A 27,908-nucleotide genomic window follows, 5' to 3' on the forward strand; every position below is an offset into this window, starting at 1 on the left:
GCAAAGCCAAAGAGCTGTCACATCCCAGTGCTCCAAAAGGTGCTGGCTGCCGGTGGGCCTGCCCAGGGAGGCCTGCACGCAGCCAGGAACACGAGAATGCACCCCAGGACTCAGGGCAGGGCCCTGTGAACCCCACAGCGTGAGACACACACTCCCGCCAAGCCCCAGCACAACACGTTAAGGAGCAGTCAGGGGTGAGGAGCGCCGCCCCAGCAGAGAGCCATGTGCCGGAAACCAGCGGGGTGAAGCTACACAAGTCCCGGAAGTGTTTCCCCAGTGTTGAGGGAAATTCCTCAACCACGGTGCCGCCCCTGATTCACTCCCAGCTCCACAACAGACTCCCAGGACCTGAGCTAACCAGAGCCCGACAAGCCTGAACTCTTGACCCCGGCCTCCACGAGTCTCCCAGCCCCTCCCCGGAGACTGACCCCGCGTGACCCCTGACCTCGGCCCGAGTCGCCACTGGCCCTAAGGTGGCCCCGCCTCCTCGCAGACTCCCACCCCACCCCAACGTGCGCGCCAGGCTGGGGGAGGGGCCCGCGCGTGCGCGGCTGGAGGCGGAGAGAGCCGGCTGCGCGCACGGCCCGGGGGCTCCCGCCAGAACCCAAACCCACGCACACAAGGGTCGCGGGGCGGGGAAGCCCTTCGTGCAAGCCCATCGGGACGCCCCCACCACCAGACCGCGAAAGGCTGAGTGGAGGGAGGGTTCGTGCCACCAGGACCGGGCCCCCTGACTGAACACGGGGGGCGCGCGCCCCGACTGCTCGTCCCACGCCCCCCTTCCTCTTCCCGCGCGCCCCTGAAGGGTGACTGGGCTCGGTGGGCGGGCGGGAGCGCACCTGGGTCCGTCCTCTCAGGGCTCGCTCGCTCGCTCAGGCACGCGTGCGCAGAAGGCGGGAAGGGAGCGGAGCTGCGCCGGGACCCAATGCCGGCCGGCCTGGCCCTCTCAGTCTGTCTCTATGGGCGCGCGCCGACTGCCTCGCGCACCGGCCCCGGGGCCCCGGCTGAAGGTGCGCGCGCAGCACCCCGGGAAGGTGGGAGGGGAGGCGGTGGCGGAAAGATGCGCGCGCAGTCGCCCGCCAGGGGAGGGGGAACTCTGGGGCGTCCGCCATCTTGTCTCCCTCTCCTTACCTGCGTCCTCGGGGGCGTGCGCACCACCCCCCCTCCCGCCGAGGAGGGGGGAGGGCCCCCTCTTGGCAGCCGCCTTCACGGCCTTTCAATTCCCCTGGGGACCGAGGCTATGGCCACCGCCTTGCTTCCACTGCCTCTTCTCACGGCATAGAGGTGCGGGCGGCGAGTGAGAAAAAGGGGGAGACGCTACTCCCGGCGAACCGCCGCCGCCGCTCCCGAGGCCTCACCAAAATGGCCGCCGCCGTCTCGGCCGCCACCACCACCACAACCACCCCAGCTCGCTATCGCTACCGCCGGCGCGGCCCGTCCTCTCGCGAGAGACAGTAACTGGAGGTTGGGGTGTGTGCAGGGGGGTGAGGTTCGCGTGCTAGCGTAGGGCGCTGCCCGCGGCGCAGGGCAGCCTGGGAGATGTAGTCCGCCCGGAGGCTCCGCGCTTGCCCGGCGGCGGAGCGGCTTAACTCGCGGCGGCTGAAGCGCCTCGGGCTGCATTGCGGCTGCCGGCTCGGACCACCACCCCACGTGCCCCGTTTTGTTTTTTGTGTGTGTGTGTGTGTGTGTGTGTTTTTTTAATGTTTTTAAGCAAGTTGTCCGATGAGCTGAAGTGTGGTTAGCCGTGGAGCCTGGGCCTCCTGGCGATTCAGTCCATTTTAGGTGAGCATGGTTCCCCGATAGCTTCCAAACACCTATGCCACCTTTCCACGTCCCTTCTAGGTGTAAAAACTCTGACCGCAGAATGGAACGGTGACAGCCGCCAGTACTGAGGTCACTTTGTGCGTTACCTCTTTTAGGCCTGCCTCTGTTTTACAAACGAGTGCCGGCGCAGAGGTTAACCACACTGACCGAGCCCAGCAGTCCAAGCCCCCAAGAGTGCAAGATGCTCTCACAGTGTCCACCCCAGCAGCCCAGGTTAAGAAGCCCTGATGAGGGGCCTGCACTGTGGTGTGGATGGTAAAGCTGCCGCAGGCGATGCTGACGTCCCGTGTGGGCTCCGGTTCGAGTCCCGGCTGCTCCACTTCCAGTCCGGCTCCCTGCTAACGGCCTGGGAAAGCAATTGAAGATGGCCCAAGTCCTTGGGCCCCTGCATCCACGTGCGAGACCCGGAAGAAGCTGGTTCCTGGGTCCAGATGTGCCAGCTCCTGCCCTCGTGGCCATTTGGAGAGTGAACCAATGGATGGAAGATTTTCTCTCTCTCTATAACTCTGCATTTCAAATAAATAAATAGATTTTTAAAAAAAAGATGAAATTCTCATTCAGCTTCTTCCCCTTCATCTCCCAGTTAACTTCTTCCCAATGAAGAAGGCATTGTTGGTCTCAGTTTACAGATGAAATTTTGATTGAATAAGAGGCCAACATTTTTAGACCTGTCTTACAGAAGAGATGGGTGGGATGTGGTCTTGCTAATTTCTTGCTCGGTGACCTCTGAGCCTCAGTTTACTCTTCTATAAAGTGCCGAGCTAGGGGCCGGCGTTTGGTGAAGCAGTTTGAGCTGCCACTAGGAACGCCTGCGTCCCCTGTTGGAGTGCGTGGGTTCGAGTCCCCAGTCCACCCTGCAGTCCAGCTTCCTGCTAATTCTCACCCTGGGAAGCAGCAGGTGATGGTTCAGGTATTGGGGGGTCCCTGTCATCCATGCAGGAGACCCAGATGGAATTCAAGTCTGGCCCACTAAACTAGTGGATGTGAGAGTCTCCTTCCCTCTGTGTTGCTGTGGATTCATTCTAAGAGGAACAGCGCGGTGGGGGCAAGAGGCGCGGAGTCACCACACAGACCCTGGGAGTTGGGTAAAAGCAGGCCAGAGGCAAGCAGCCTGCGGACTCCGTTTCGGCCACCCGAGATTGAGCAATAACAGGTCTGTGATGCCGTTAGATGTCCGGGGCTGCACATGTTCTATGCCGATCGGTGTCTGCACTAAGTTCGGCATCAATATGGTGACCTCCCTGGAGCGGGGGACCACCAGATTGCCTAAGGAGGGGTGAACCGGCCCAGGTCGGAAACGGAGCAGGTCAAAACTCCCGTGCTGATCAGTAATGGGATCGCGCCTGTGAATCCTCCGTCTTTTCCCTTCTCATAAATAAAATATCTTAAAATTGCTCACGTAAAATGGCCTTGAGAGTGCTAGGGAACCACTTGGACGCAAAGTGTGTCGGTGACGTACGTGTCAGGGTCTCAAGCTCGCGGTGTTTTTTTTGTTTTGTTTTTTTGTTTTTTTGACAGGCAGAGTGGACAGTGAGAGAGAGAGACAGAGAGAAAGGTCTTCCTTTGCCGTTGATTCACCCTCCAATGGCCGCTGCAGCCGGCGCGCTACGGTCGGCACACTGTGCTGATCCAAAGGCAGGAGCCAGGTGCTTCTCCTGGTCTCCCATGGGGTGCAGGGCCCAAGCACTTGGGCCTTCCTCCACTGCACTCCCTGGCCACAGCAGAGAGCTGGCCTGGAAGAGGGGCAACCGGGACAGAATCCGGCGCCCCAACCGGGACTAGAACCTGGTGTGCCGGCGCCGCTAGGCGGAGGATTAGCCTAGTGAGCCGCAGCGCCGGCCCTCAAGCTCGCGGTCTTGAGGTCGTTAGCCTCCAGATGTGTTTTCCAGAGTGTTTTCATGCTCTCCGTGTTAATACTTAAAGCAAGAAGGCAAGGTCTCCAGCTTGCCATAGAGGCTGCCGTTCCTCAATCGTCTAACACTGAATGGCGTCATACGTTTGTGATGTCAGCTGACTTCCGAAGGCGGTTGAAATGTGTGACCTCTCGGTAACACACACGAGTGGCAGCGAGCACCAACAGTTTCTCATCTACGCCGTGTCGGGCCCTGAGCCGCGAGCAGTGGGAAGGTGGCACGCTCCCTGCCAGGAATTTAGGCATTGGACACAGCAGCTGGGGTGCCACTTGGGGTGCCCGGTTTGCGTTCCAGCTCCACTCCCAGTTCCAGGTTCCTACTGATGCACACGCTTGGAGGCAGCTTGTGTTTGGGTCCCTGCCACCCACGTGAGGACCCAGGTGGAGTCCTGGGCTCCCAGCTTCTTCAGCCTGGTTCCAACCCCCGGCTTTTGGGAAGTAAACTAGCAAGTACAGATCCTCTCTCCCTCTCTCTCTCCCTCTCCCTTTCTCTCTCACTGTGTGTGTGTGTGTGTGTCCTCTCTCTGTCACTCTGCCTTTCAAATAAAATCTTTTTTAAAAAGAATTTAGGATCCGACGCTGTGGCACAGCTAGCTAAAGCCCCAGCCTGCAGTGCTGGCATCCCGTATGGGTGCTGGTTACAGTCCTCATAGACCACTTTTTTTTTTTTTTTTTTTTTTTTTTTTTTTTTTTTTTGTGACAGGCAGAGTGGACAGTGAGAGAGAGAGACAGAGAGAAAGGGTTTCCTTTTTGCCGTTGGTTCACCCTCCAATGGCCGCTGCAGCTGGCACGCTGTGGCTGGCGCACCGCGCTGATCCGATGGCAGGAGCCAGGTGCTTCTCCTGGTCTCCCATGGGGTGCAGGGCCCAAGCACTTGGGCCATCCTCCACTGCACTCCCTGGCCACAGCAGAGAGCTGGCCTGGAAGAGGGGCAACCAGGACAGAATCTGGCACCCCGACCGGGACTAGAACCTGGTGTGCTGGCGCCGCTAGGCAGAGGATTAGTCTAGTGAGCCGCAGCGCTGGCCTACTGCTCCACTTCCAATCCAGCTCTCTGCTATGGCCTGGGAAAGCAGTGGAGGATGGCCCAAGTGCTTGGACTCCTGCACCCGCGTAGGAGACCTGGAAGAGGCTTTGGATTAGCGCAGCTCTGGCCGTTGCGACCATCTGGGGAGTGAGCCAGTGGTTGGAAGACACCTTTCCCTCTCTCTCTACCTCTCTGCAACTCTGCTTTTCAAATAAATAAGTCTTTAAAGAAAAAAATTTAGTCTCCTTTTGATTGGGGTTAGCTATGAGCTTGGTAAAAGTCACAGCAGGCAGTTTGGATACCTTGGGAAAAGGGTGGTCAAGCAGCCCACACAGTGGTGGCTGAGATGACCAGTAAGGACATCGGAGAGGGCCTCCTAGAGCTGTCGTTTGAACTTAGCCTTGAAAAACTGAGACATGAAAGGTTAGAAATGACAAGAAGGGTTAGGAAACTACTCCAGATATGGAGTGCAGTGTCTACAACTCAACTTTTTTTTTTTTTTAAGATTTCTTTATTTGACAGGCAAAGTTACAGATAGAGAAGTCTTCAATCTGCTGGTTCATTCTTCATATGGCCACAATGGTCGGAGCTGTGCCAATCCGAAGCCAGGAGCTTCTTCCAGGTCTCCCACCTAGGTGCAGGTGACCCAAGTGTCTGGGCCATCTTCTGCTGCTTTCACAGGCCATAGCAGAGAGCTGGATCAGAAGTGGAGCAGCCAGGACTCGAACTGGCACCCACATGGGATGCTGGCACTGCAGGCGGCAGCATTACCCGATACGCCACAGTGCCGGCCCTGACTCTTAACTTCTTTAGCCAGGTGTTTTTCCTCTGCTCCACTTCCTGCACCCCACCCCAGATCTCAACAGCCAGAGTTCCAGAGCAGGGCGTCTGGAAGTGCCACAAACCACACTGGAGAGTTTGGGTTAAAGACGGGGTGTTCTGGCCAGAGAAGCTCGCCCCTGGAGGCCTTCCCACAGCTCCTGCAACTCTGGCGTGTGAGGATACGACTCTGCTCAACACCCCGGCGTGGAGTCCTGCACGCCAGCTCTGGATCAGGGTGTGCTAATAGACCCTGACTGCTGCGCTAGGGCTGGAGAGCTTGGGAGGTGGGCGTCCCAGAAGGATGTCGCAGCCTCCGCAAGGTCGAGCCTTGGTTGTACAGGGAAGAAGGCAGCTCGTTTGTTCACGAGGGAGCAACCTGAGGCACTGGTGGAGAGAGGCCGCCTGGTCCCCCACGGCCAAAAGTCCAGCAGTAGCGCAGCGGTGACGGGGAGCCACTGAAAGTTGCTAAGCAGAGGACTGGCTGTGATGAGGGCTCCGCTTCACACAGGGTGACCTAACAGGAAGACAAGGGCAGCTTGCAAGGCTGGAGACTGAGAGGATGGGATCCATCACCCAGGTGTAATGTGGGCTACCAGCCAGGAGATGGCAGTGCAGCTGAGGGCAGGAGGTCTCCACAGGCAATCAGTGGAACTTTGCAGACCTGCGTTAGGCAAGTTCACCGGCTGCACAGCCATTTCCCTCACCTGCGACGCCAGCTAGCCCAGGGCCTCCCCTCTGCCGCCCTCCCTGCCCTGTCCACGCTAGTCTCCCTTAAGGGCCACTTCTGGGTCCTGCCATCAGTTGTTGGGGTTCCTAAGGATTCTCTTAACTGCCTTCCTTCATCCAGCATGTTCTCAAGCAGAGATGATACCGTAAAGCTTAAAGGTTCCAGGACCCCTGCCTTGCATGAACTAGAAGTTCATGGTTAGAAGTGCAGGGCCGGCAGTGGAGGGGGTAGAGGGGAGTCAGAACCTTCGAGGTGAAGTGAGAAAGCCAGTTTAGTCAGAAAGTATTTGCATGTAAGCATTGCTGGTAATTTGCCTAAAGAGACCTCGGAAGACGAGGGCATTCACGTCCAAGCTGCATGTGTCTCCTGATTCCACTGTGCACTCCAGTTGTCCTCTCTCCGGCCAGGGAGTAGCCCCAGTTTAGAACTTGGGTTCCTGTCTCTCTGATTCCTGGATTACCACTCTAGGGGCACCAGCAGCAGGCACCTCAGGTTTATACACCCAAAATGTGAACTCATGATCCGAACCACAAAACTTACCCGTCCCCTCTGCTCCGAGGGAATGGCGCTTGCCACCCGCATGGTTGTTCATGCGAGAAATACAAATAGAAGCACCGGTCTCCCTTCCCCACCGGCCGCCTAGGCCCTCAATCGCTTAGTCAGTGGTAGTCCCACGTTCTGGCTACTGGGGCCTTAGCCCACCTCCCTTGCCCGTTCTGTGATGTGGACGATGGATGTTTTCTGTAGTGTGCTATGCAAATGAAGTTTCGGGGTGAGTCTAGCCCCCTCCCCTCCTGCTCTCTTGCATCCACACAGCTGTTCCTAGCACTCCGGGCAAAGGAACATTCTGAACCCCTGGCGGTCGGCACCAGCCTCCTGATTGACATCCCTGAAGCCCGTCTCTCCCACCCCACCAAAGCCCCAGTCCCTGCGGATTTCCCTTCGGAGTAGGGGAAGGAGTGGGAGGGTCGCATGATGCCACGGAGCAGGCTAAGAGCACCCGAGAGCAGGTGGAGAGGCCAGGGAGCCTCCACTGTAGATGAAGCAGCCTCTCCACGCAGCACCAGGCGAAACTTCCCTAGCTGCGACCCCCGGAGTCACTCTGTGGTTTCTAGTCCTTTCAGGGCTCCTACTGAAACACCTCCCTAAGGTCCCCAAGGTCCGTGGAGGGACCCCTGCCAAATCCCGGCCACTTCCGCTCTCCCAGCGTCTCCAACAGCTCCCCCACTCCCAGCTGCTGCATTCCTGTTTCTTACTTTCCTTCTACCTCGTTGAAACCTACAAACCCTTAGTCCTTCCTGGGCTGAATCCAGAAGCCTTCCCTGGCCTGAGACTACAGGTTATATATTTTTAAATTTCTTTGATCGACGCACACTTAATACCTATGTATTTATGGGCTACGCTGTGATGACTCCATACACAAGTACACGTTGTGTAATGATCAAATTAGAGTAATTAGCATATCCATCACCTCCAACATTTCTCATTCCTTTGTGATGAGAACATTAAATGGCCTCTACTCCCTGTTTTGAAACGTGCAAACCATCACTGTTAAGTACTACTTCTGCCCCATAAAACACCAGAGCTTTTTTGTCTACCTAACTCTAACATTGTAACCATTGGCTGACCTCCCCAACCCTTTCTCCCCATGTAACTACCTTTCTATTCAATTTCCATGAAATCAACTATTTTTTTAAGAGGCAGAGGGGCAGAAAGGCCAGGCTTCAATCTGCTGGTTCACTCCCCCAAATGCCCACTCTGGGTGGGGCTGGGCCAGGCCCCAGCCAGGAATTGGAAACTTCATCGGCCTCCCACGTGGCTGGCAGGGATCTAAGTACTTGAGTAATCCCTGTTGCCTCCCTGCCTGGGCCTTAGCAGGAAGCTGGAGTCAGGAGCAGAAGCGAGGTATCCAACCCAGGCGCTCCAACACAGGCACTCCGACACACAAAGTCTTCCAGGCTTCGTCCGTGTGGTCACAAATGACGGGATTGAGACCATTTGATGGTGGCAGGACAGCGTCCCATCGCCTGTAGCCCCTAGGCTTTCGCTCAGACTCTATTAGATCTCCTGTAACAGCCTGTGCTTTTTGGCTTCCCAGCACTCTCTCGCCAGAAACTGCCTGAAGAAGTTCAAGTGTGTCTTGTTTACTTCCATGCCTGTATCTACACCCGCGGTCGACCTGGGGAATGCCAGGTGCATCGTAAGTATCCATAGCTAGGGCTTGTATGCTACCTGCATCTGTGCATGACAGCCATAACCCCTACGTCTTACATTCACAAATACGATCATGACAACGCTTAGCACCAACCTGTGTTTTCACACGAATCAATTCAAGCCCACAATAACCCTATTCAGGTGAATATCATCCTTTGACAGATGGTAAAAGGATGGCTCAGTAACTTGTCCCAAATTATACAGCTGGAAAAAAGCAGTCAGGAGAGTGGTGGTTTTTTAAGTTTTTTATTATTATTTTATTTTACTTTAGAGAGAGAGTTACAGACAGAGGGAGATGTCTTCCATCTGCTGGTTCACCCCCCAAATGGCCACAACAGCTGGAGCTGGGTCGATCTGAAGCCAGGAGCCAGGAGTTTCTTCTGGGTCTCCCACATGGGTGCAGGGGCCCAGGCACTTGGGCCATCTTCTGCTTTCCTAGGCCATCGGCAGGGAGCTGGATCAGAAGTGGAGCAACTGGGAAGCGAACCGGCGCCCATGTGGGATGCCAGCACCGCAGGCAGATACCTAACCTACTACATGAGAGAGAGAAAGAGATTTTCCATCTGCTGGTTCACTCTCCAAATGGCTGCAACAACTGGGGCTGGGCCAGGCTGAAACCAGCAGCCAGGACAGCTCCATCCTGGTCTTCCCTGGTTGGTGGCAGAAACTCCAGTACTTAGACCATTGTCCGATGCTTCCCGCGTGCGTTATCAGGGATGCTGGATCAGAAGCAGAGCTGCCAGGACTCGAACCGGTGCCCATATGGGATGCCAGAGCCCCAAGTGCAGTAACTCACTGTGCTGCCAGGCTCACCCCCCAGAGACTCAAACCCAGAGAGACTGACTCATAGCTGTGTGTTTTTAAAAATATATTTGATTTATTTACCTATTTATTTGAGAGAGAGAGAGAGTTACAGACAGAGAAAGGGAGAGAGAGAGGTCTTCCATCTGTTCACTCCCCAAAGGGCCACAATGGCTAGAACTGGGCCGATCCAAAGCCAGGAGCCTCTTCCGGAGTCTCCCACGTGGGTGCAGTGGTACTGCTTCCCCAGACACATTAGCAGGAAGCTGGATCAGAAGAGGAGCAGCTGGGACTTGAACCTGCATCCATATGGGATGCCGGCACCACAGGTAGAAGCTTAGCCCACTACACTACAGCGCCAGACCCCACAGCGCTGCTTTTAACTGCTGAGCTGCTCAGCCCCTCAAATCCAGGTTAGCTGTGTGCCAGGCATGATTCTAGGCACTGGGGAAATAATGGAGAGGTGAGGGAGGGGAGAGTGCAAACAAACTCAAAAGTTGAGGTTTTTACCAAGCTGACATTCCTGGGAGGCAAAAACAGCAAACAGACAAATAAGAGAATGAGATTCAGGTGGGTAATTGGTATGATGAGAAAATCCAGGAAATCTGGGGGAAGGAGGGGGTGAAGGCAGGGGAGCTGCTCTGTTCGATGAGGTTGGGGAATCTGGGAAGGCCTCTCTGCGGCCGTGACGTTTGAACAGAGATGCTCTGGGGCAAGGGAATCAGAGCAGAGGTGAATGATCGCAGAGCCCCTGAGGCTAGGCTCAGCTTCCCTTGACGGCCGGGGAAGGCAGCAGGGGCACGGGAGCAGCTGGAGGTTAAGGCCGGAGAGGATCAGGCTTGGACCCTCCAGCGCTTTGAAGGCCAAGCGAAGGAGTCCGGATCCAATTCTGAGTGGAGCAGCAGGGCTCTGAGCGAAGACAAAACGCACAGTGTAGAGAATGGACTGTAGGGGTGGGACTCAAAGGGGGTTGCTGGGGGCGGGCGCTGTGGCACAGTGGACCAAGCAGAAGCCTGCAGTGTCAGCATCCCATGTGTTAGATCCCCGGCTGCTCCACTTCCCATCCAGCTCCCTGCTAATGCACCTGGGAAAGCAGCGGAGGACAGCCCAAGTGCTTGGGCCCACGTGGAAGACCTGGAAGATGCTCCTGGCTCCTGGCTTTGGATTGGCTTAGTTTCGACTGTTGCAGCCATTTGGGGAGCGAACCAGCGGGTGGAAGATTCTCTCTCTGCACTTTTCAAATAATAAATCTTTTTATTTTATTTATTTTTTTGACAGGCAGAGTGGACAGTGAGAGAGAGAGACAGAGAGAAAGGTCTTCCTTTGCTGTTGGTTCACCCCACAATGGCCGCCGCGGCCGGCACGCTGCGGCCGGTGCACCGCGCTGATCCGATGGCAGGAGCCAGGTACTTCTCCTGGTCTCCCATGGGGTGCAGGGCCCAAGCACCTAGGCCATCCTCCACTGCACTCCTGGGCCACAGCAGAGAGCTGGCCTGGAAGAGGGGCAACCGGGACAGAATCCGGCGCCCCGACTGGGACTAGAACCCGGTGTGCCGGCACCGCAAGGTGGAGGATTAGCCTAGTGAGCCGCGGCGCCGGCCTTCAAATAATAAATCTTAAAAAAAAAAAAAAAAAAAAAAAAAAAAAAAAAAAAAAAAAAAAAAAAAAAAAAAAGATGGGGCCAGCGCTGTGACACAGTGGGTTAAAGCCCTGGCCTGAAGCGCCAACATCCCATATGGGTGCCAGTTCTAATCCCAACTGCTCCTCTTCCGATCCAGCTCTCTGCTGTGGCCTGGGAAAGAAGTAGAAGATGGCCCAAGTCCTTGGGCCCCTGCACCTACATGGGAGACCCGGAAGAAGCTCCTGGCTTTGGATCAGCCCAGCTCCGGCTGTTGCGGCCATCTGGGGAGTGAACCAGCAGATGAAAGACCTCTCTCTGTCTCTACCTCTCTCCGTCTTTCAAATAAATAAAATAAATCCTTGAAAAGAAATGGTGATTTCTATGTTCTGACAAGTAAGAGGCAATACAGACTGAAATCTTGCGATACAAAGGGAATGGGGTTAGGGTTGCCGATTTAGCAAATAACTCTCCTAGGGGTCCCTGGGAGCCCCAGAGGAGCCTCACAAGGCCCCTGTGGCGTGGCTGAGGTCCCAGAAGGCTGGGAGAAGGGGGAGAACTGCCAGAATGCCCCTCTGCTTAGAGAGGACGGGGGGCTTCTGAGAACACTGCCAAGCGCAGAGCCTTCACCCGGGGAGCTCGGCACAGCCAGAGCAAACACTCTCACAACACCATCCCAAGGCTGAAGGGAGGAGACTCCGCCTGTCCCCCAGTTCTGGGGGGCTAAGCTGTCACATACCATTCTGGGGGAGAGGGAGCACAACTGTGGTTATGTACAATCCTTTATATATGGTTTTTAAAATTTATTTGAGAGGTAGAGTTACAGACAGAGGGAGAGACAGAGAGAGAGGTCTTCCATCCACTGGTCCCCCCTGCCAAATGGCCTCAACAGTCAGAGCTGGGCTGATCCAAAACCAGGAGCCAGGAGCTTCTTCCAGGTCTCTCATGTGGGTGCAGGGGCCCAAGGACTTGGGCCAACTTCTACTGCTTTCCCAGGCCATAGCAGAGCGCAGGATTGGAAGTGGAGCAGCCAGGACTTGACCCGGCACCCATATGGGATGCCGGCCCTGCATATGGCAGCTTTATCTGCTACACCACGGTGCTGGCCCTCCATAAATAAATAAATAAATAAAATGCCAGGTATTTGTGATACAAAGATTAAAAAACAAAAAAAGAAAGAAAGAAAACCGGACAAGGAATAGGAAGAAGTGGTTGAGCGGTAAGGAAACATAAATGCAAATGGAGCTGTGTACCCTGATGAATAGAGAAAGGTCTTCCATTCCGATCACTGGTTCACTCCTCAAATGGCTGTAAACAGCCGGAGCTGGGCCGACTCAGTGTCAGGAGCCAGGAGCTTCTTCCGGGTCTCCCAGGCGAATGCAAGGACCTAAGCACTTGAGCCATCTTCCACTGCTTTCCCAGGCCACAGCGGAGAGCTGGATCAGAAATGGAGCAGCCGGGACTTGAACAGCACCCATATGGGATGCCGGCACTGCAAGCGGTGGCTTAACCTGCTATGCAACAATGCTAGCCTCACCATCTCATTTTTGTTAAGAAATTGTATGCATGTGTGCACACATTCCCCTTGTGTGTATAAATGTTGGAGAGACCATCTATAGGAAACTCAGCAAACTCTGCCGGAGACTGGATGGGGGTGGTATGGATTTTATTGCTTTTTTTTATAGTAATGACACATGCATGTGATCAAAGTATTATAAAACTCAGAAAAACATGCAAAATAGACATTATTCCTAAATCCTACCATCAAGAAATAAGCCCAGTCATCATAGTGGTAGACTCCATTTCATATTTCTATCTTCATCTATGCAAAACGTTTATCTTTTTGAGCTATAAATTGGGGAAGTATAAAATATTCTACCGTGGGGGCTCTACTTCCAACCCAGCTCCCTACTAACGTGCCAGGGAAAGCGGCAGAAGTTGGCACAAGTGTCTGGGCCCCTGCCACCCATGTGGGAGCTCCAGATGGAGTTCCAGGCTCCTGGCTTCCATCTGGTCCAGGGCCAGCTGTTGGGGGCTATTTGGGGAGTGAACCAGTGGATGGAAGACCTCTCTCTCTCTCTCTGTGTGTGTGTGTGTAACTCTGTTTCAAATTAAATAAGTAAATCTTTAGAAAAGATTAGTGTAGGGTGGTGTTTGTTCCAGTGGTTAAGATTTAAGACGCTGGTTGGGACACACCCCCCACATCTTACATCAGAGACTGTAGGTTCAGTTCATCACCTGGCTCTGCTTCCCATTCCAGCTTCCTGTTTTGTTGTTGGTTTTTTTTTTTTTTTTTGACTATTTATTTTTATTTGAAAGTCAGAGTTACACACACACACACACACATACAGAGAGAGAGAGAGAGAGAGAGAGTCTTCCATCCGCTGGTTTACTCCCCAGTTGGCTACAATTGGGCAGTGCTGGGCTGATCTGAAGCCAGGAGCTTCTTCTGAGTCCCCAAGGTGCGTGCAGGGCCCAAGGACTTGGGCCATCTTCTACTGCTTTCCCAGGCCACGGCAGAGAGCTGGATCGGAAGTGGAGCAGCCAGGACTCAAACTGGTGCCTATATGGGATGCTGGCACTGCAGGTGGCAGCTTTACCCACTAAGCCACAGCGCCGGCCCCTCAGCCAGTGTTTTCCTTTTGAGGCTTAATCTTAGCATTGTTCAGTGGACTGTTTCTTGAGCGTCTACACCAGCGTTTCCCTAATCTTTGACAGCTCCATTGCTTGGCTCAGCAAGATGGTATGGTCCAGGCTCACCGTGTGCCTCCTAGCCCTAGGTACCAACTCCCGCCTTTTCTGCAAGCAGCCCCAGCTCCCCTTAGAGACCATAATCTCCATGCCAGGGTGCACTGTAGGAGGTGTCGAATTGCATTTTTTTTTTTTTGACAGGCAGAGTGGACAGTGAGAGAGAGAGACAGAGAGAAAGGTCTTCCTTTGCCGTTGGTTCACCCTCCAATGGCCGCCGCGGCTGGCGTGCTGCGGCCGGCGCACCGCGCTGACCCGATGGCAGGAGCCAGGAGCCAGGTGCTTTTCCAGGTCTCCCATGGGGTGCAGGGCCCAAGCACCTGGGCCATCCTCCACTGCACTCCCTGGCCACAGCAGAGGGCTGGCCTGGAAGAGGGGCAACCGGGACAGAATCCGGCGCCCCGACCGGGACTAGAACTCGGTGTGCCGGCGCCGCTAGGCGGAGGATTAGCCTAGTGAGCCGCGGCGCCGGCCCTCGAATTGCATTTTAAAAAGACAATTTTACAGGTAAAGTGGCAGTCCTCTTTGCTCTGGCGCCCATATGGGATGCCGGCACTGCAGGTGGCGGCTTTACCCGCTATGCCACAGCACCGGCCTCTGTGAATCACACTTGTACAATCAGATCCCAATTTAAGAAACAAATAATCCTGTACACATGTTCAAGGACTGTTGAAGTACTAGAATATGAAAAATATTAACAGCATGTACAACACGATTCCATTTTGTAAAAATAAATTAATCTGGGGCCGATGTTGTGGTACAGTGGGTTGGGGGTCGCCTGTGCCACCAGCATCCCATGTGGGCACTGGTTCGAGTCCAGCTGGCAAAACTTTTTTAGAAAACAGCAAGCAAGGGGCCGACGCTGTGGTGTAACAGGTAAAGCCGCCACCTGCAGTGCTGGCATCCCATATGGGCACCGGTTCGAGTCCTGGTTGCTCCACTTCTGATCCAGCTCTCTGCTATGGCCTGGGAAAACAGTAGAAGATGGCCCAAGTCCTTGGGCCCCTGCACCCACATGGAAGACCCGGAGGAAGCTCCTGGCTCCTGGCTTTGGATCGGCCCAGCTCCGGCTGTTGCGGCCAACTTGGGAGTGAAACAGCGGACGGAAGACCTTTTTCTCTCTGTCTGCCTCTCCTCTCTCTGTGTAACTCTTTCAAATAAATAAATAAATCTTTTTTAAAAACCAGCAAGCAAATAACTGATAAATTTTGAAAACTATACCCCAAACTGTTCAATATGATTATCTTGTTGGGGATGAGAAAAAAAACTAATCTTCTTTTCTTCATATTCTATATATATATTTTTTTTGACAGGCAGAGTGAACAGTGAGAGAGAGACAGAGAGAAAGGTCTTCCTTTACCGTTGGTTCACCCTCCAACGGCCGCCGCAGCCAGCGCACTGTGACCGGCACACCGCGCTGATCTGATGGCAGGAGCCAGGTACTTATCCTGGTCTCCCATGGGGTGCAGGGCCCAAGCACTTGGGCCATCCTCCACTGCACTCCCTGGCCACAGCAGAGAGCTGGCCTGGAAGAGGGGCAACCGGGACAGAATCTGGCGCCCTGACTGGGACTAGAACCCGGTGTGCCGGCGCCGCAAGGCAGAGGATTAGCCTAGTGAGCTGCGGCGCCAGCTTCTATATTTTCTTAAAAATATTTGTGCAGGAGTTGGCATTGTGATGCACTGGATTAAGCTACCACCTGTGAGACCAGCATCCCATATGAGCGCTGGTTCCAGTCCTGGCTGTTCTGCTGCTGATCCAGCTCCATGCTAAAGCACCTTGAAAAGCAGCAGAGGATGGCCCAGGTGCTTGGGCCCCTGCCACCCAAATGCGGGACCCAGATCAAGTAGCAGGCTATTGGCTTCAGTCTGGCCCAGCTCCAGGCATTGGAGCTATTTGGGGAGTTAATCAAGGGATGAAATCTCTCTCTGTGTGTCTCCCTCTCTCTCTGTAATTGCCTTTCAAGTAAATAAATAAAGCTTTAAAACACACACACACACAGACACACATAACACATAAAGTTTGCAAAAACTTTGTTCATAAAAGTAGTGTATTGCAAATTGGTTGTGTTTCAAATAGAACAGGTGTATAAAATAAAATGTAAACTCTCATAATCTAAGAAATGTTTGTGCAGTGAGTATACACGGCTTCTTTGGAATTTTTGAACTTTTAAAGTCTTTTATTAAATGTCATGGAGGTTTTGAGTGCCTGTCTTTTGTAAAAACCAGGGGCACCATTAGGACTTACAAACCAAAAAGTATGTCCTTTCCCTCCCTTTGTGATCTTCTTGCCCAGTCGTTGTTGGCACAGTGGGCTGGGACAGCAGCAGCCCATATGAGTGTTAATTCTAGCCCCAGCCACTCTGTTTCCTATCCAGCTCCCTGCTAATGTGCCTGGGAGACCCAGATTGGAGTTCCTGGATCCTGGCTGTTGCAGGCATTTGGGGAGCGAACCAGGAGATGAAAGATTCCCTCTCTCTCTCTCTCTCTCTCTCTCTCTCTCTCTCTCTCTTTAAAATAAATAAATCTTCAATTCCACTGCCCACAAATAACCAATGCTAATAGTCACTTGCATTTTCTCCATGAAATTCTCCATGTGTGTCTTGACAAATCATAATACATATTCTTTTTTAAAAAAATTATTTATTTATGGCCAGCTCCGTGGCTCAATAGGCTAATCCTCTGCCTGTGGCGGCGGTATTCCAGTATCTAATCGTGGTCAGGGCGCTGGATTCTGTCCTGGTTGCTCCTCTTCCAGGCCAGCTCTCTGCTGTGGCCTGGGAGTGCAGTGGAGGATGGCCCAAGTGCTTGGGCCCTGCACCCGCATGGGAGACCAGGAGAAGCACCTGGCTCCTGGCTTCGGATCCGTGCAGTGTGCTGGCCACAGCGGCCATTGTGGGGTGAACCAACGGAAAAAAAGGAAGACCTTTCTCTCTGTCTCTCTCTCTCACTGTCCACTCTGTCAAAAAAAATTATTTATTTGAAAGTCAGAGTTACACACACACACAGAGAGAGAAGGAGGGCAGAGAGAGAGAGAGAGAAAGTCTTCCATCTGCTGGTTCACTCCCCAATTGGCTGCGCTGATCTAAAGCCAGGAGCTAGGAGTTTCTTCCAGGTCTCTCACGCGGGTGCAGGGACCCAAGCACTTGGGACATCTTCTATTGCTTTCCTAGGCCACAGCAGAGAGCAGGATCAGAAGTTAAGCAGCTGGGACTCGAACTGGTGCCCATATGGGATGTCAGCACTGCAGATGGTGGCTTTACCCACCACACCACAGTGCCGACCCCATAATACATATTCTATGCCTTGCCCTTTTCACACTTAATAAATGTATACTGTCCTTCTAGGTCAACGAATGTGAGATCCTCTCAGACTCTGGGATGACTGTCTCCTTGCCAGTTGAGGTAGGTACTATGATGCATAGCTAACTTTGCACCATGCTTTAATAAACAACTTCCTACATTTACATCTGGAAATATGCATGTAAATATATAAAGTAGGTTCTGAATGTAGAAGAGAATTGCAAGGTCAGGGAGTCCACATATAAGATTTCCTCAGGGGGTTGGAGTTGTGGCTTAGCAAGTAAAGCCGCCATCTACAACCCTGGCATCCCAAATGGATGCAGGTTCCAGTCCCAGCTGCTCCACTTCCAATTCAGCTCCCTGTTGATGACCTGGGAAAGCAGCAGAAGACGGCCCAAGTGTTTGGGCCCCTGCACCCACATAGGAGACCCAGAGGAGGCTCCTGGCTACAGGCTCCTGGCTTCAGCCTGGCCCTGCCCTAGCCATTGTGGCCATTTGGGGAGTGAACCAGCGGATGGATGATCTCTCTCTCTGCCTTTCAAATAAATCTTAAAAAAAAAAAAAAGAAAAGAAAAAAGAAAAGCAAAGACCTGTTTCCTGTGCCTACTTTAAAAAATTTTTATTTTATTTATTTGAAATACAGTCAGAGAGAGAGAGAGAGATCTTCCATCCACTGGTTCACTCCCCAAGTGGCTGCAATAGCTAGGGCTGGCCCAGGCCAAAGTCAGGAGCTTGGAGCCCCACCCAGATCTCCCACTGGGTGCAGGGGCCCAAACACTTGGGCCATCCTCCGCTGCTTTCCCAGGCACATTAGCAAAGAGCGGGGTTGGAGGTGGAGCAGCTGGGACACAAACTGATGCCCATGTGGGATACTGGCATCACAGGCAGAGGCTTCACCTGCTATACCACAACACCAGCCTCTCTTGTGCCTACTTCTGCAGACATACCGTGAATATAGAATTTTACGTGTGTGGGCAATAGACATTTCCCTCACTGACGGTTTTTTTTAATTTTTTTTTAATTTTTTTATTTTTTGACAGGCAGAGTGGACAGTGAGAGAGAGAGACAGAGAGAAAGGTCTTCCTTTTGCCGTTGGTTCACCCTCCAATGGCCGCCGTGGCCGGCGCACCGCGCTGATCCGATGGCAGGAGCCAGGAGCCAGGAGCCAGGTGCTTTTCCTGGTCTCCCATGGGGTGCAGGGCCCAAGCACCTGGGCCATCCTCCACTGCACTCCCTGACCACAGCAGAGAGCTGGCCTGGAAGAGGGGCAACCGGGACAGAATCCGGCGCCCCAACCGGGACTAGAACCTGGTGTGCCGGCGCCGCTAGGCGGAGGATTAGCCTAGTGAGCCGCGGCGCCGGCCCCTCACTGACGTTTTTTAACACAGGAGTAGGATATGATAGCACTCTTGTGTTTTTCTTTTTATTTGAAAGGCAGAGAAAGAAAGAGGTAGCGAGACAGAGATATACATAAGAGAACAATCCTTCATCCACTGGTAAACTCCCCAGCTGCCTAGAACTCCATCTGGATTTCCCGCGTGGGTGCAGGAACCCACGTAGTCAGGCCAGCTTTCCACTGCTTTCCCAGGCACATTAGGGCAGAGCTGGACTAGAAGTGGAGTAGCTGGGACTCGAACCTCGATCCAGCACTCATATGGGATGGCAGTGTCTAAGGTGGCGGCTTAACCTACTGCTCCACAATGCCAGACCCCATTTAAAATTCTTAAACTGTAAAATTTGTTAACACACCATTACTGGGGCCAGTGCTGCGGCGTAGCGTAAAACTACTGCCTGCAGTGCCTGCATCCCATACAGGCATTGGTTCAAGTCTTAGCTGCTCCACTTTAAATCCAACTCCCTGCTAATGTGCCTGGGAAAGCAGTGGAAAATGATCCAAGTCCTTGGGCCCTTGCACCCATGTGGGAGACCTGGAGGAGCTCCTGGCTCCTGGCTTCAGCCTGGACCAACCTTGGCTGATGCCATATGGAGAGTGAACCAGAGAATGGAAGATCTCTCTCTCTCTCTCTCTCTCTCTCTCTCCTTCTCTGTAACTCAGCCTTTCAAATAAATAATAAATCAATCTGGTTTTAAAAGTTATTTTTGTTCATGGTCTTCTTTTATTTATTTACTTGTGTTATGTTTTTATGATTCATTTTATGTATTTTTTAAACAATACAATAATGTTGTTGGTGATTCACAACGGCTGAGGGACTCTACCTCAATTCCATTCAATCAGCTTCCTCCCCGACCAAGCCAGGAAGCCACGATCGTGAACTTCGTGTTTATGATTTCCTTGCGTTCAGTTTTGTACTTTTGTCCTCCATAGGATGACTAAGCAATGCATTGTTTAGGTTTTAGTGGTTTCTGAATTTTATAAACAGAGCATCGTACTGTATGTAATCTTCAGGTCCTTGCTTCTTTTTTGTAATTTCAGTAAAAGGCAAGCATCCTGTTCAAGCGGCCGAGGCGCGTTCTGATTCACTCACGTGTAGGATTTCGTTCTGTCAAGGAATCCCAATCTATTTGTCCCTTCTGCTGCCGGAGGGCATCCTGGTTCTTCCTGATTTTCTACCTTATGTTCACCGCAGCTCTGAATATTTTGTACACATCGCTTGGAGCGCTCAGGCACAACCTGCCTCTGGATATTTACCCAAGCGAAGAACCACTGGGCTTTACTGTGTGTATGAGAATCTTAAGAGAATGATAATTCCCTCCCCCTCCCCAAAAAAAGGGTCATTTGCCTGTATACTCGCACCAGCAATAAGCAGAAGACCTATTGATCTTCTCCAATATTTGGTATTATTCAACTTCTTTAAAAATTGTTTGTTTCTTTTCATCTATCTGAAAGGGAGGGAGAGAGAGAGAGAGAGAGAGAGAGAGAGAGAGAGAGAGAGTCTTCCATCTACTGGTTCACTCCCCAAATGCCTGCAACAGCCAGGGCTGGTTTAGGTTGAAACCAGGAGCCAGGAACTCCATGGTCGTCTCCCACGTGGGTGGCAGGGGCCCCAACACTTGGACTGTCTTCTGCTCCCCCCTCAGCTACATTAGCAGGAAGGTGGGTCAGAAGCCAGGACTCAAACCAGTGCTCCTGTATAGGATGTTGGTGTCACAGGCAGGGGCTTAACCCACTGTCCCATCCAACTCCTTAATTTTTGTAAGAAGGTTTATTTCTTTCTTTATTTGAAAGGCAGAGTTACAGAGACAGGAAGAGACCGAGACAGAGACAGAGACAGGTCTTCCATCTGTGGGTTCACTCCCCCAGATGGCTGCAATGTTCAATGCTAGGTCAGGAGGAAGCCAGGAGCCAAGAGCTTCACCTGGGTCTCTAACGTGGGTGGCAGGAGCCCAAGCATTTGAGCCAAAGGCAAGTTAGCAGAGAGCTGGATTGGAAGTGGAGTAGCTGGGACTCAAACTGGCACTCATATGTGATGCTGGTGTAGCAGCGGCGACGTAATCCACTGTGTCACAATGCCTGCCCCTTAGTTCTTAATTTTTGCCATAGACAGAGTTGAAAGTATGTCATTAGGTGCCATCTTGATTTGTATTTCCTTGGTTACCAATAATGTTGAGTAGCTTTTCATCAGCACTTAACTGTGTGTCTTCTTTTTTGAAATGCATGTTGAAGCCTTTTGCCCATTTTTCTATGAGTGTATTGTCCTTTACTGATTTCCAGAAGGCATTTAGATGATCTTGATACATATTTATATGTGCTTTCATGTATCTTCTTTATATTGTACTTTTTTTTTTTTGGACAGGCAGAGTGGACAGTGAGAGAGAGAGACAGAGAGAAAGGTCTTCCTTTGCCGTTGGTTCACCCTCCAATGGCCGCCGTGGCTGGCGCACTGCGGTCGGCACACTGTGCTGATCCAAAGGCAGGAGCCAGGTGCTTCTCCTGGTCTCCCATGAGGTGCAGGGCCCAAGCACTTGGGCCATCCTCCACTGCACTCCCGGGCCACAGCAGAGAGCTGGCCTGGAAGAGGAGCAACCAGGACAGAATCCGGCGTCCCGACTGGGACTAGAACCTGGTGTGCCGGTGCCGCTAGGCGGAGGATTAGCCTATTGAGCCATGGTGCCAGCCGTATTGTACTTTTTAATTTCATTTTTTCCATTTTAATATAGATTCATTGATTGTGGTTTTCTTTTATAATTAACCTTTTGTGTTTTGTTCAAGAGATTCTTCATGGAGCTGGCGCTGTGGCACAGTGGGTTAAAGCCCAAGCCTGCGGTGCCGGCATCCCATATGGGTGCTGGTTCAAGTACTGGCTGCTCCTCTTCTGATCCAGCACTCTGCTGTGGCCTGGGAAAGCAGTAGAAAATGTTCTGAGTCCTCAGGCCCCTGCACCCACATGGGAGACCCAGATGAAGCTCCTGACTCCTGGCTTCATTCATCCTGACCTAGCACCAGCCGTTGCAGCCATTTGGGGAGTGAACCAGTAGATGGAAGACCTCTCAGTCTCTACCTCTCTCTGTAAATCTTTTTTTCAAATAAATAAAATAAATATTTTAAATAAACAATCAAATAGAAATTAGGAGAGAGAGAAAGAGGGAGAGAGAGGGAGGGAAAGAGAGAGGGAGGGAGGGAGAGAGAGAGAGACTCTCTTCATTACCACAAGGTCAGATAGGAATCCCCTTATTTTTCTTTGAAAACTTTTAGTTTTGCTGTTGATCATCAAGTCTTTATATCTGGAATTGAGTTTTGGGCACAGAGTGAGTGTCTGATCTACGCATGCTCATTGTTTCCAGTTCCATTGATGAGCAGTCTCTGCTTGGATCTGCTTTCCCACTGCTGTCACTTCTCATGGCTTCTATCTCCACCAGTTCATTTCGGTGAGTTCCCGCTCCCTTCAAGGGTACACTGTCTCTGTTACTGGTTCTGCCAGAGCAAGTCTCTCCTCTCTTTGTTCCTCCTCAGAAACCTCTTCTGTTCTTAGCCCTTTACTCATTCATCTGTATTTTTATATATTTTAAATCTTTATTTAAAAGGCAGAGTTAGAGGAAAGACACATAATGAGAGATCTTCCATCTGCTGGTTCATGCCCCAGAGGCCACAAAGGTCAGTGCTGGGCCAGGCTGAAGCCAGGAGCTTCATCCAGGTCTCCCATGTAGGTGCAGGGGCCCAAGGACTTGGGCCATCTTCTACTGCTTTCCCAGGCCACAGCAGAGAGCTGGATAGGAAGTGGAGCAGCTGGGACTCGAACCAGTGTCCATATGGGATGACGGCGCTGTGCGCGGCAGCTTTACCCCCTACACCGCAGAGCCGCCCCCAACCCCGCCCCGTATATTTTTAAAATATTTGCTATTTAAGTCCGGAGAAAGAGAGAAAGGGCTATCTTTCAACTGTTGGTTCACTCCCCAAATGGCTGCAACAGGCAGGGCTGGGCCAGGCTGAAACTAGGAGCCGGGTTCTCAGTACAGGTCTCCCTAAGGGTGGCAGGGACCCAGGAATTTGAGCCAACTTCTCCTGCCTTCCCATTGGCAGGAAGCTGGATCAGAAGTAGAGCAGCCGGGACTGGGAGCAGCGCTCTGCGGATAGCATGTTGCTGTGGCAAGCAGCATCTGCATCCACTACACCACAGCACCAGCCCCTTCCCTATATATATTTTTAGTTAGCCTGGTGATTTCATGAAAAATCCTGTTGTGGGGCCGGCACTGTGACACAGTAGGTTAAGCATCTGCTTTTGGAGCCGGCATCCCATATGGGCGTCGGTTCAAGTCCTGCCTGCTCTACTTCTGATACAGCTTTCTGCTATGGCCTGGGAAAGCAGCAGAAGATGGTCCAAGTCCTTGGGTCCCCGAATCCACATTGGAGACCTGGAAGAAGCTCCTGACTTCTGGCTTCAGATTGGTTCAGTTCCGGCCGTTGCAGCTATTTGGGGAGTGAACCAGCAGATGGAAGATCTCTCTCTCCTTCTCTCTGTCTATAACTTCTGCCTCTCAAGTAAATAAATAAATCTTTTTTAAAAAAAACTTGGCCGGCACCGTGGCTCAATAGGCTAATCCTCCACCTAGCGGCGCCGGCACACCAGGTTCTAGTCCCGGTCGGGGCGCCGGATTCTGTCCCGGTTGCCCCTCTTCCAGGCCAGCTCTCTGCTATGGCCCGGGAGTGCAGTGGAGGATGGCCCAAGTGCTTGGGCCCTGCACCCCATGGGAGACCAGGAGAAGTACCTGGCTCCTGGCTTCGGATCAGCGCGGTGCGCCAGCCGCAGCACACCAGCCACGGCGGCCACTGGGGGGTGAACCAACGGCAAAAGGAAGACCTTTCTCTCTGTCTCTCTCTCTCACTGTCCACTCTGCCTGTCAAAAAATAAAAATAAAAAAATCTTGTTGCTTGACACATGCTTTAAAAAAAAGATTTATTTATTTGTTTGAGTGGCAAAGTTACGGGGTGGTGGGGAGGAGAGAGAGAGACAGAGAGAGAGAGAGAGAGAGAGAGACAGAGATCTTCCATCCACTGGTTCGCTCCCCAAATGGCCACAACTGCTGGGGCTGGGCCAGATAAAGCTAGGAGCCTGGAACTCTGACCAGGTCTCCCACATGAGGGCAGAGATCTAAATACTTGGACAACTGTCCGTTGCTTTCCCAGGCCATAGCAGGGAGCTGGATCCAAAGCGGAGCAGCTGAGACTTGGACGGGCGCTCATACGGGACACCGCCATCGCAGGCAGAGGCTTCATCTGGTGCACCACACAGTAGCCCCTGTGTTGACTCTTACAGATCAATTGGAAGAGAATTGACTTCTTTTTTTTTTTTTAATAAAAATTTATTTATTTGAAAGTCAGTTACACAGAGAGAGGAGAGGCGGGGGGAGGGTGGAGAGAGAGAGAGAGAGAGAGTTGGAGAAAGGCAGGGAGGGAAAGAGAGAAAGAGAGAGAAGGTCTTTCATCTGCTGGTTCACTCCTCAGTTGGCTGCAATGGCCAGAGCTGCACCAATCCAAAGCCAGGAGCCAGGAGCTTCTTCCAGGTCTCCCATGCAAGTGCTTGGGCCATCTTCTACTGCTTTCCCAGGCCACAGCAGAGAGCTGGATTGGAAGTGGAGCAGCCGGGACTCAAACCAGCGCCCATATGGGATGCCGGCACTGCAGGCAGTGGCTTTACCCGCTATGCCACAGCGCCGGCCTTGACTTCTTTACAATATTGAGTCTTCCTCTCTATAAACATGAGACACCACCATTTGCTTAGAAATAATAGATCTTGAAGATTGTCCCAGATCTGCACATCGGGAACTGCTTTGTATTTCTAAAGGCCACTCTTACATAGATAGATAGATAGATAGACAGACAGACAGACAGACAGACAGAGTGGATATTGTGGCACAGTGAGTGAAGCTGCCACTTGTTTCACCTGTATCCTGTGTCTGAGTGCCGGATCACCTGCCTCTGAGCCAGCTTCCTGCCAAGGCACACCTGTAGAGGCAGCAGTGATGGCTCAAGTTCTTGGGTGCCTGCCAGCCACCTGGGAGGCCTGGGAGGAGTTCCTTACTCCTGGTTTCAGCCTGGCTCAGCCCTGCTTGTTTTAGGCATTTGGGGAGTGAACCAGCCTCTCTCCCCCTCCCCCTCCCTCTCCGTGTGTGTTTTTGTGTGTCATTCCGCCTTTCCAACAAAAATAATTTTAAAAAAGCTCATAATTGCAATGTATCATCAGAAAGAGCACTCCCGCCCACCATCTGAATTTCTGAATGATCCATTCAATCAGTCCCCTAGCTGGACACTTTCCTTTATCTCTAGAAACACTGTTTCAGTGGCTACACCCTGTAGTGACCACCTTCTCGCTGGTGGGGAGGCTCCGGGTTTCTCTTACGAGGCTGCTCTGTGTCTGCAGGAAGGCCTTCTGGGGCCTCAGCCCTTATTCCACACCTCCTTCCTCCCTGCCATCTCCCTTAGAGACCGGCAGTGGCTCTGTGATCCCCAGCATTAGGGCTCAGAATCTACGGGAGTCCACCATTCCATCTCCTGGAGTAGGGATGGGAGTGAGAGGTTTGAAGCAAAAGAAAATAATTCCTTTTTTTTTTAAAGAAAAAGGTTGGCCGGCACCGTGGCTCACTAGGCTAATCCTCCGCTAGTGGCGCCAGCACTCTAGGTTCTAGTCCCGGTCAGGGCGCTGGATTCTGTCCCAGTTGCTCCTCTTCTAGTTCAGCTCTCTGCTGTGGCCCAGGAGTGCAGTGGAGGATGGCCCAAGTGCTTGGGCCCTGCACCTGCATGGGAGACCAGGAGAAGCACCTGGCTCCTGTCATCAGATCAGCGCGGTGCGCTGGCTGCAGCGCGCCAGCCAGAGTGGCCACTGGGGGGGTAAACCAACGGAAAAAAAAAAAAAAAAAAAGGAAGACCTTTCTCTCTCTCTCACTGTCCACTCTGCCTGTCAAAAAATATTTATTTATTTATTGGAAAGTCAAAGTTACCCAAAGAGAAGAAAGGCAGAGAGAGAGAGAGAGCTTATTCCAGGTCTCCCATGCAGGTGCAGGTGCAGGTTCCCAACCACTTGGGCCATCTTCTGCTGCTTTCCAAGGCCATAGCAGAGAGCTGGATCGGAAGTGGAGCAGCCGGGACTCGAATCAGTGCCCACTTGCAATGCCGACATCGCAGGTGACGACTTTACCTGCTGTCCTGCAGCGCGGGCCCCAGGACCCTTGCAGTGACCTAAGCACAGGAGCTTCAGTTACAGTCCTGGCTCGCACACCACTTTAGAGACGTCTCCTGATCCAGCCGGGGCGGTCCCAGCATGTAAGGAGAAATGTTTATTTGCAAGTCTGTGTCCATCTCAACAAACACTCCTTAACCAATCTCTCCCTTTCCACCACTCTAAACATTTCCATTGTACCTTTCAAGGGGCCCATTGTTTTGTCAATGAAAAGTCAACAACCATTTACATCGCGGCGGGCAAGCCCTGCTTCGCCTGGGAGCCTGGATAAACCGAAGCTGGGATTAGGCAGGGCGTAAGAGAGAGACCTGGGACCTAACAGTGGCTCTGATAAGAGCAGTGCTACTTCTCAACATTTACATAACAAGCCCCTTAATGACTTCCGCCACCTGGCCTTCGACCACGCCCCCCAGCGCGGTGGGGGGCCTTCTCCATTGGCAGCCACTTTCAGTCCCACAATCCGTGTCCCCCACCTTTATTTTTAAAAAAAGATTTTTTATTTATTTGACAGAGTTACAGAGAGAGGTGGACAGAGAGAGGTCTTCCATCCACTGTATGTCCACAATGGCAGGAGCTGTGCCGTTCCAAAGCCAGGAGCCAGGAGCTTCAGCTGGGTCTCCCACGCAGGTGCAGGGGCTGGGCCATCTTCTACTGCTTTCCCAGGCCATAGCAGAGAGCTGGATCGGAAGTGGAGCAGCCAGGACTCGAACTGGCACCCATATGGGATGCTGCTGTCTCAGGCTGAGGCTTTAACCCACTATGCCACAGCGCCAGCCCCCATGTCCCTTTTTTAATAGATGTGGTTACCTCTCAGGCTGAGAGAGATTATCAGCCTAAGATCACTAAGTATATGGCTAGCAAAGCCAGAATTCAAGCGTGGATTTTGTCTATCCCTTAACTCCACCCCTTCTTGATTTTTTTTTTAAAGATCTATTTATTTATCTGAATGGCAGAGTTAGAGAGAGAGAGGGAGAGAGGGAGACATCTTCCACCTGCTGGTTTATCCCCCAGATGGCTACAATGGCCAAGGTTGAGCCAGGAGCCAAGAGCTTCATCTGGGTCTCTCATGTGGGTGGCAGGGGCCCAAGGACTTGGGCCATCTTCTGTTGCTTTTCCCAGGCCATTAGCAGGGAGCTGGAACAGAGGTGGGGTGGCCGGGACATGAACCAGTGCCCATATGGGATGCTGGTGTCGCAGGCTATGCCACAACACCAGCTCACAGCTTGGATCTTTTCACCATATTTAGATGGGCCACTTTCATCCTTGGATCTCAGTGTACTCAGCGTAGGACATGGGTCTGCTTACACGGATCTTGTCTGCTTCACCGCGTAACTGTGAGCTTCGCATTCTTATTATCAAATACCCTACACAAGCAAGCCCGTGCTGGAGGCTGATTAATAATATCGATAAGAATTCTTCCCACTTACACAACGCCAATCATTTTTGCCAATGCCATTGAGCTGGTTTTCCATTTTACAGGTGCAAACTACGGTTCCGAGAGGTGAAGTCGCTGACGGTCCTGGATGTGATGGTTCTCAAAGAGTGCGTGGAGGAAGTCAAGAGAAGTTTCTCTCTGAGACCCCGGCAGGGCGTCCCTCTGACGGTGCAGGAGCCAGGAGGAACTGGGAGTTCCTTCCATTGCCCAGCGCCTCGGGGCCCAGCGAAATGCCCAGCACGTGAAAGCACTCAACAAAAACCCCTCAGCTGGAGCCGGCGTGGTGTGTAGCGGGTTAAGCCGCTGCCTGCAGTGCCGGCATCCCACATGGGCGCCGGCTTGAGTCCCAGCTGCTCCACTTCCAATCCAGCTCTCTGCTATGCCCTGAGAAAGCAGAAGATGGCCCAAGTGCTTGGGCCCTCACACCCGCATGGGAGTCCTGGAAGAAGCTACTGGCTCCTGGCTTCAGATCGGCGCAGTTCCAGCTGTTGCGGCCAATTGGGGAGTGAACCAGCTGATGGAAGACCTCTCTCTCTCTCTCTCTCTCTCTCTCTCTCTCTGCTTCTTCTCTCTGTGTAACTCTGACTTTCAAATAAATAAATAAATAAATATTTTTAAAAATGTTATACATAGAAATGTTGGGTTTTAAAAGTGAAAGCAAAAAAAAATAATATATTTTTGAAAACGAAAGAACAGTACATGATTACCAAGTGGAACCCTTTCTGTCTCCCCTCCCTAGAAGTTCCTGTTAGGAAATCCTCAAGCATTTTTCTGGAAATGCTCTTTTAAAAAAATTTACTTATTTGAAAGGCAGAGTGGCTGAGAGAAAGGGAGACAGACAGACAC

At 52.3% G+C, this 27,908-nt stretch overlaps 1 protein-coding gene, 3 long non-coding RNA genes and 1 pseudogene across 13 annotated transcripts in view; 4 read left to right on the forward strand and 1 right to left on the reverse strand.

The window, feature by feature from the left end:
• Window positions 1-1,273, reverse strand: part of SRCAP (Snf2 related CREBBP activator protein) — a 47,467-nt gene extending 46,194 nt beyond the window's left edge. For 3 of the 5 annotated variants that reach the window (XR_016225860.1, XM_070064861.2, XM_070064857.2), the window contains exon 1: window positions 1,132-1,273. The gene's annotated coding sequence lies outside the window, so the exon portion shown is untranslated. Of the gene's footprint in view, window positions 1-839; window positions 1,029-1,131 lie in introns of those variants that run through there. The other 2 variants (XM_070064862.2, XM_070064858.2) reach the window with 1 other exon arrangement.
• On the forward strand, window positions 874-2,367 carry LOC138847119 (uncharacterized). 6 transcript variants are annotated; one of them, XR_016225865.1, is made up of 3 exons: window positions 874-1,010; window positions 1,712-1,782; window positions 1,920-2,031. It is a non-coding gene; the product is annotated as an uncharacterized LOC138847119 (long non-coding RNA). The 6 variants fall into 6 exon arrangements; XR_016225862.1 differs by lacking the exon at window positions 874-1,010 and adding an exon at window positions 1,325-1,464 and having other exon boundaries at window positions 1,920-2,367; XR_016225864.1 differs by lacking the exon at window positions 874-1,010 and adding an exon at window positions 1,328-1,464 and having other exon boundaries at window positions 1,716-1,782; window positions 1,920-2,367.
• Window positions 2,368-3,017: 650 nt separating this feature from the next.
• On the forward strand, window positions 3,018-3,175 carry LOC149120504 (signal recognition particle RNA; annotated as a pseudogene).
• A 3,746-nt stretch (window positions 3,176-6,921) lies between these two features.
• LOC149120505 (uncharacterized) lies at window positions 6,922-27,683 on the forward strand. The gene is made up of 4 exons (XR_016225867.1): window positions 6,922-7,084; window positions 8,411-8,512; window positions 17,040-17,096; window positions 27,107-27,683. It is a non-coding gene; the product is annotated as an uncharacterized LOC149120505 (long non-coding RNA).
• Window positions 9,942-11,318, forward strand: LOC149120506 (uncharacterized). The gene is made up of 2 exons (XR_016225868.1): window positions 9,942-10,059; window positions 11,106-11,318. It is a non-coding gene; the product is annotated as an uncharacterized LOC149120506 (long non-coding RNA).
• Window positions 27,684-27,908: the final 225 nt, after the last annotated feature.

This window comes from Oryctolagus cuniculus, chromosome 19 (genome assembly GCF_051225735.1).
Source record: "Oryctolagus cuniculus isolate XC-2025 breed Fujian yellow rabbit chromosome 19, ASM5122573v1, whole genome shotgun sequence".
NCBI classification, from domain to species: Eukaryota; Metazoa; Chordata; class Mammalia; order Lagomorpha; family Leporidae; genus Oryctolagus; species Oryctolagus cuniculus.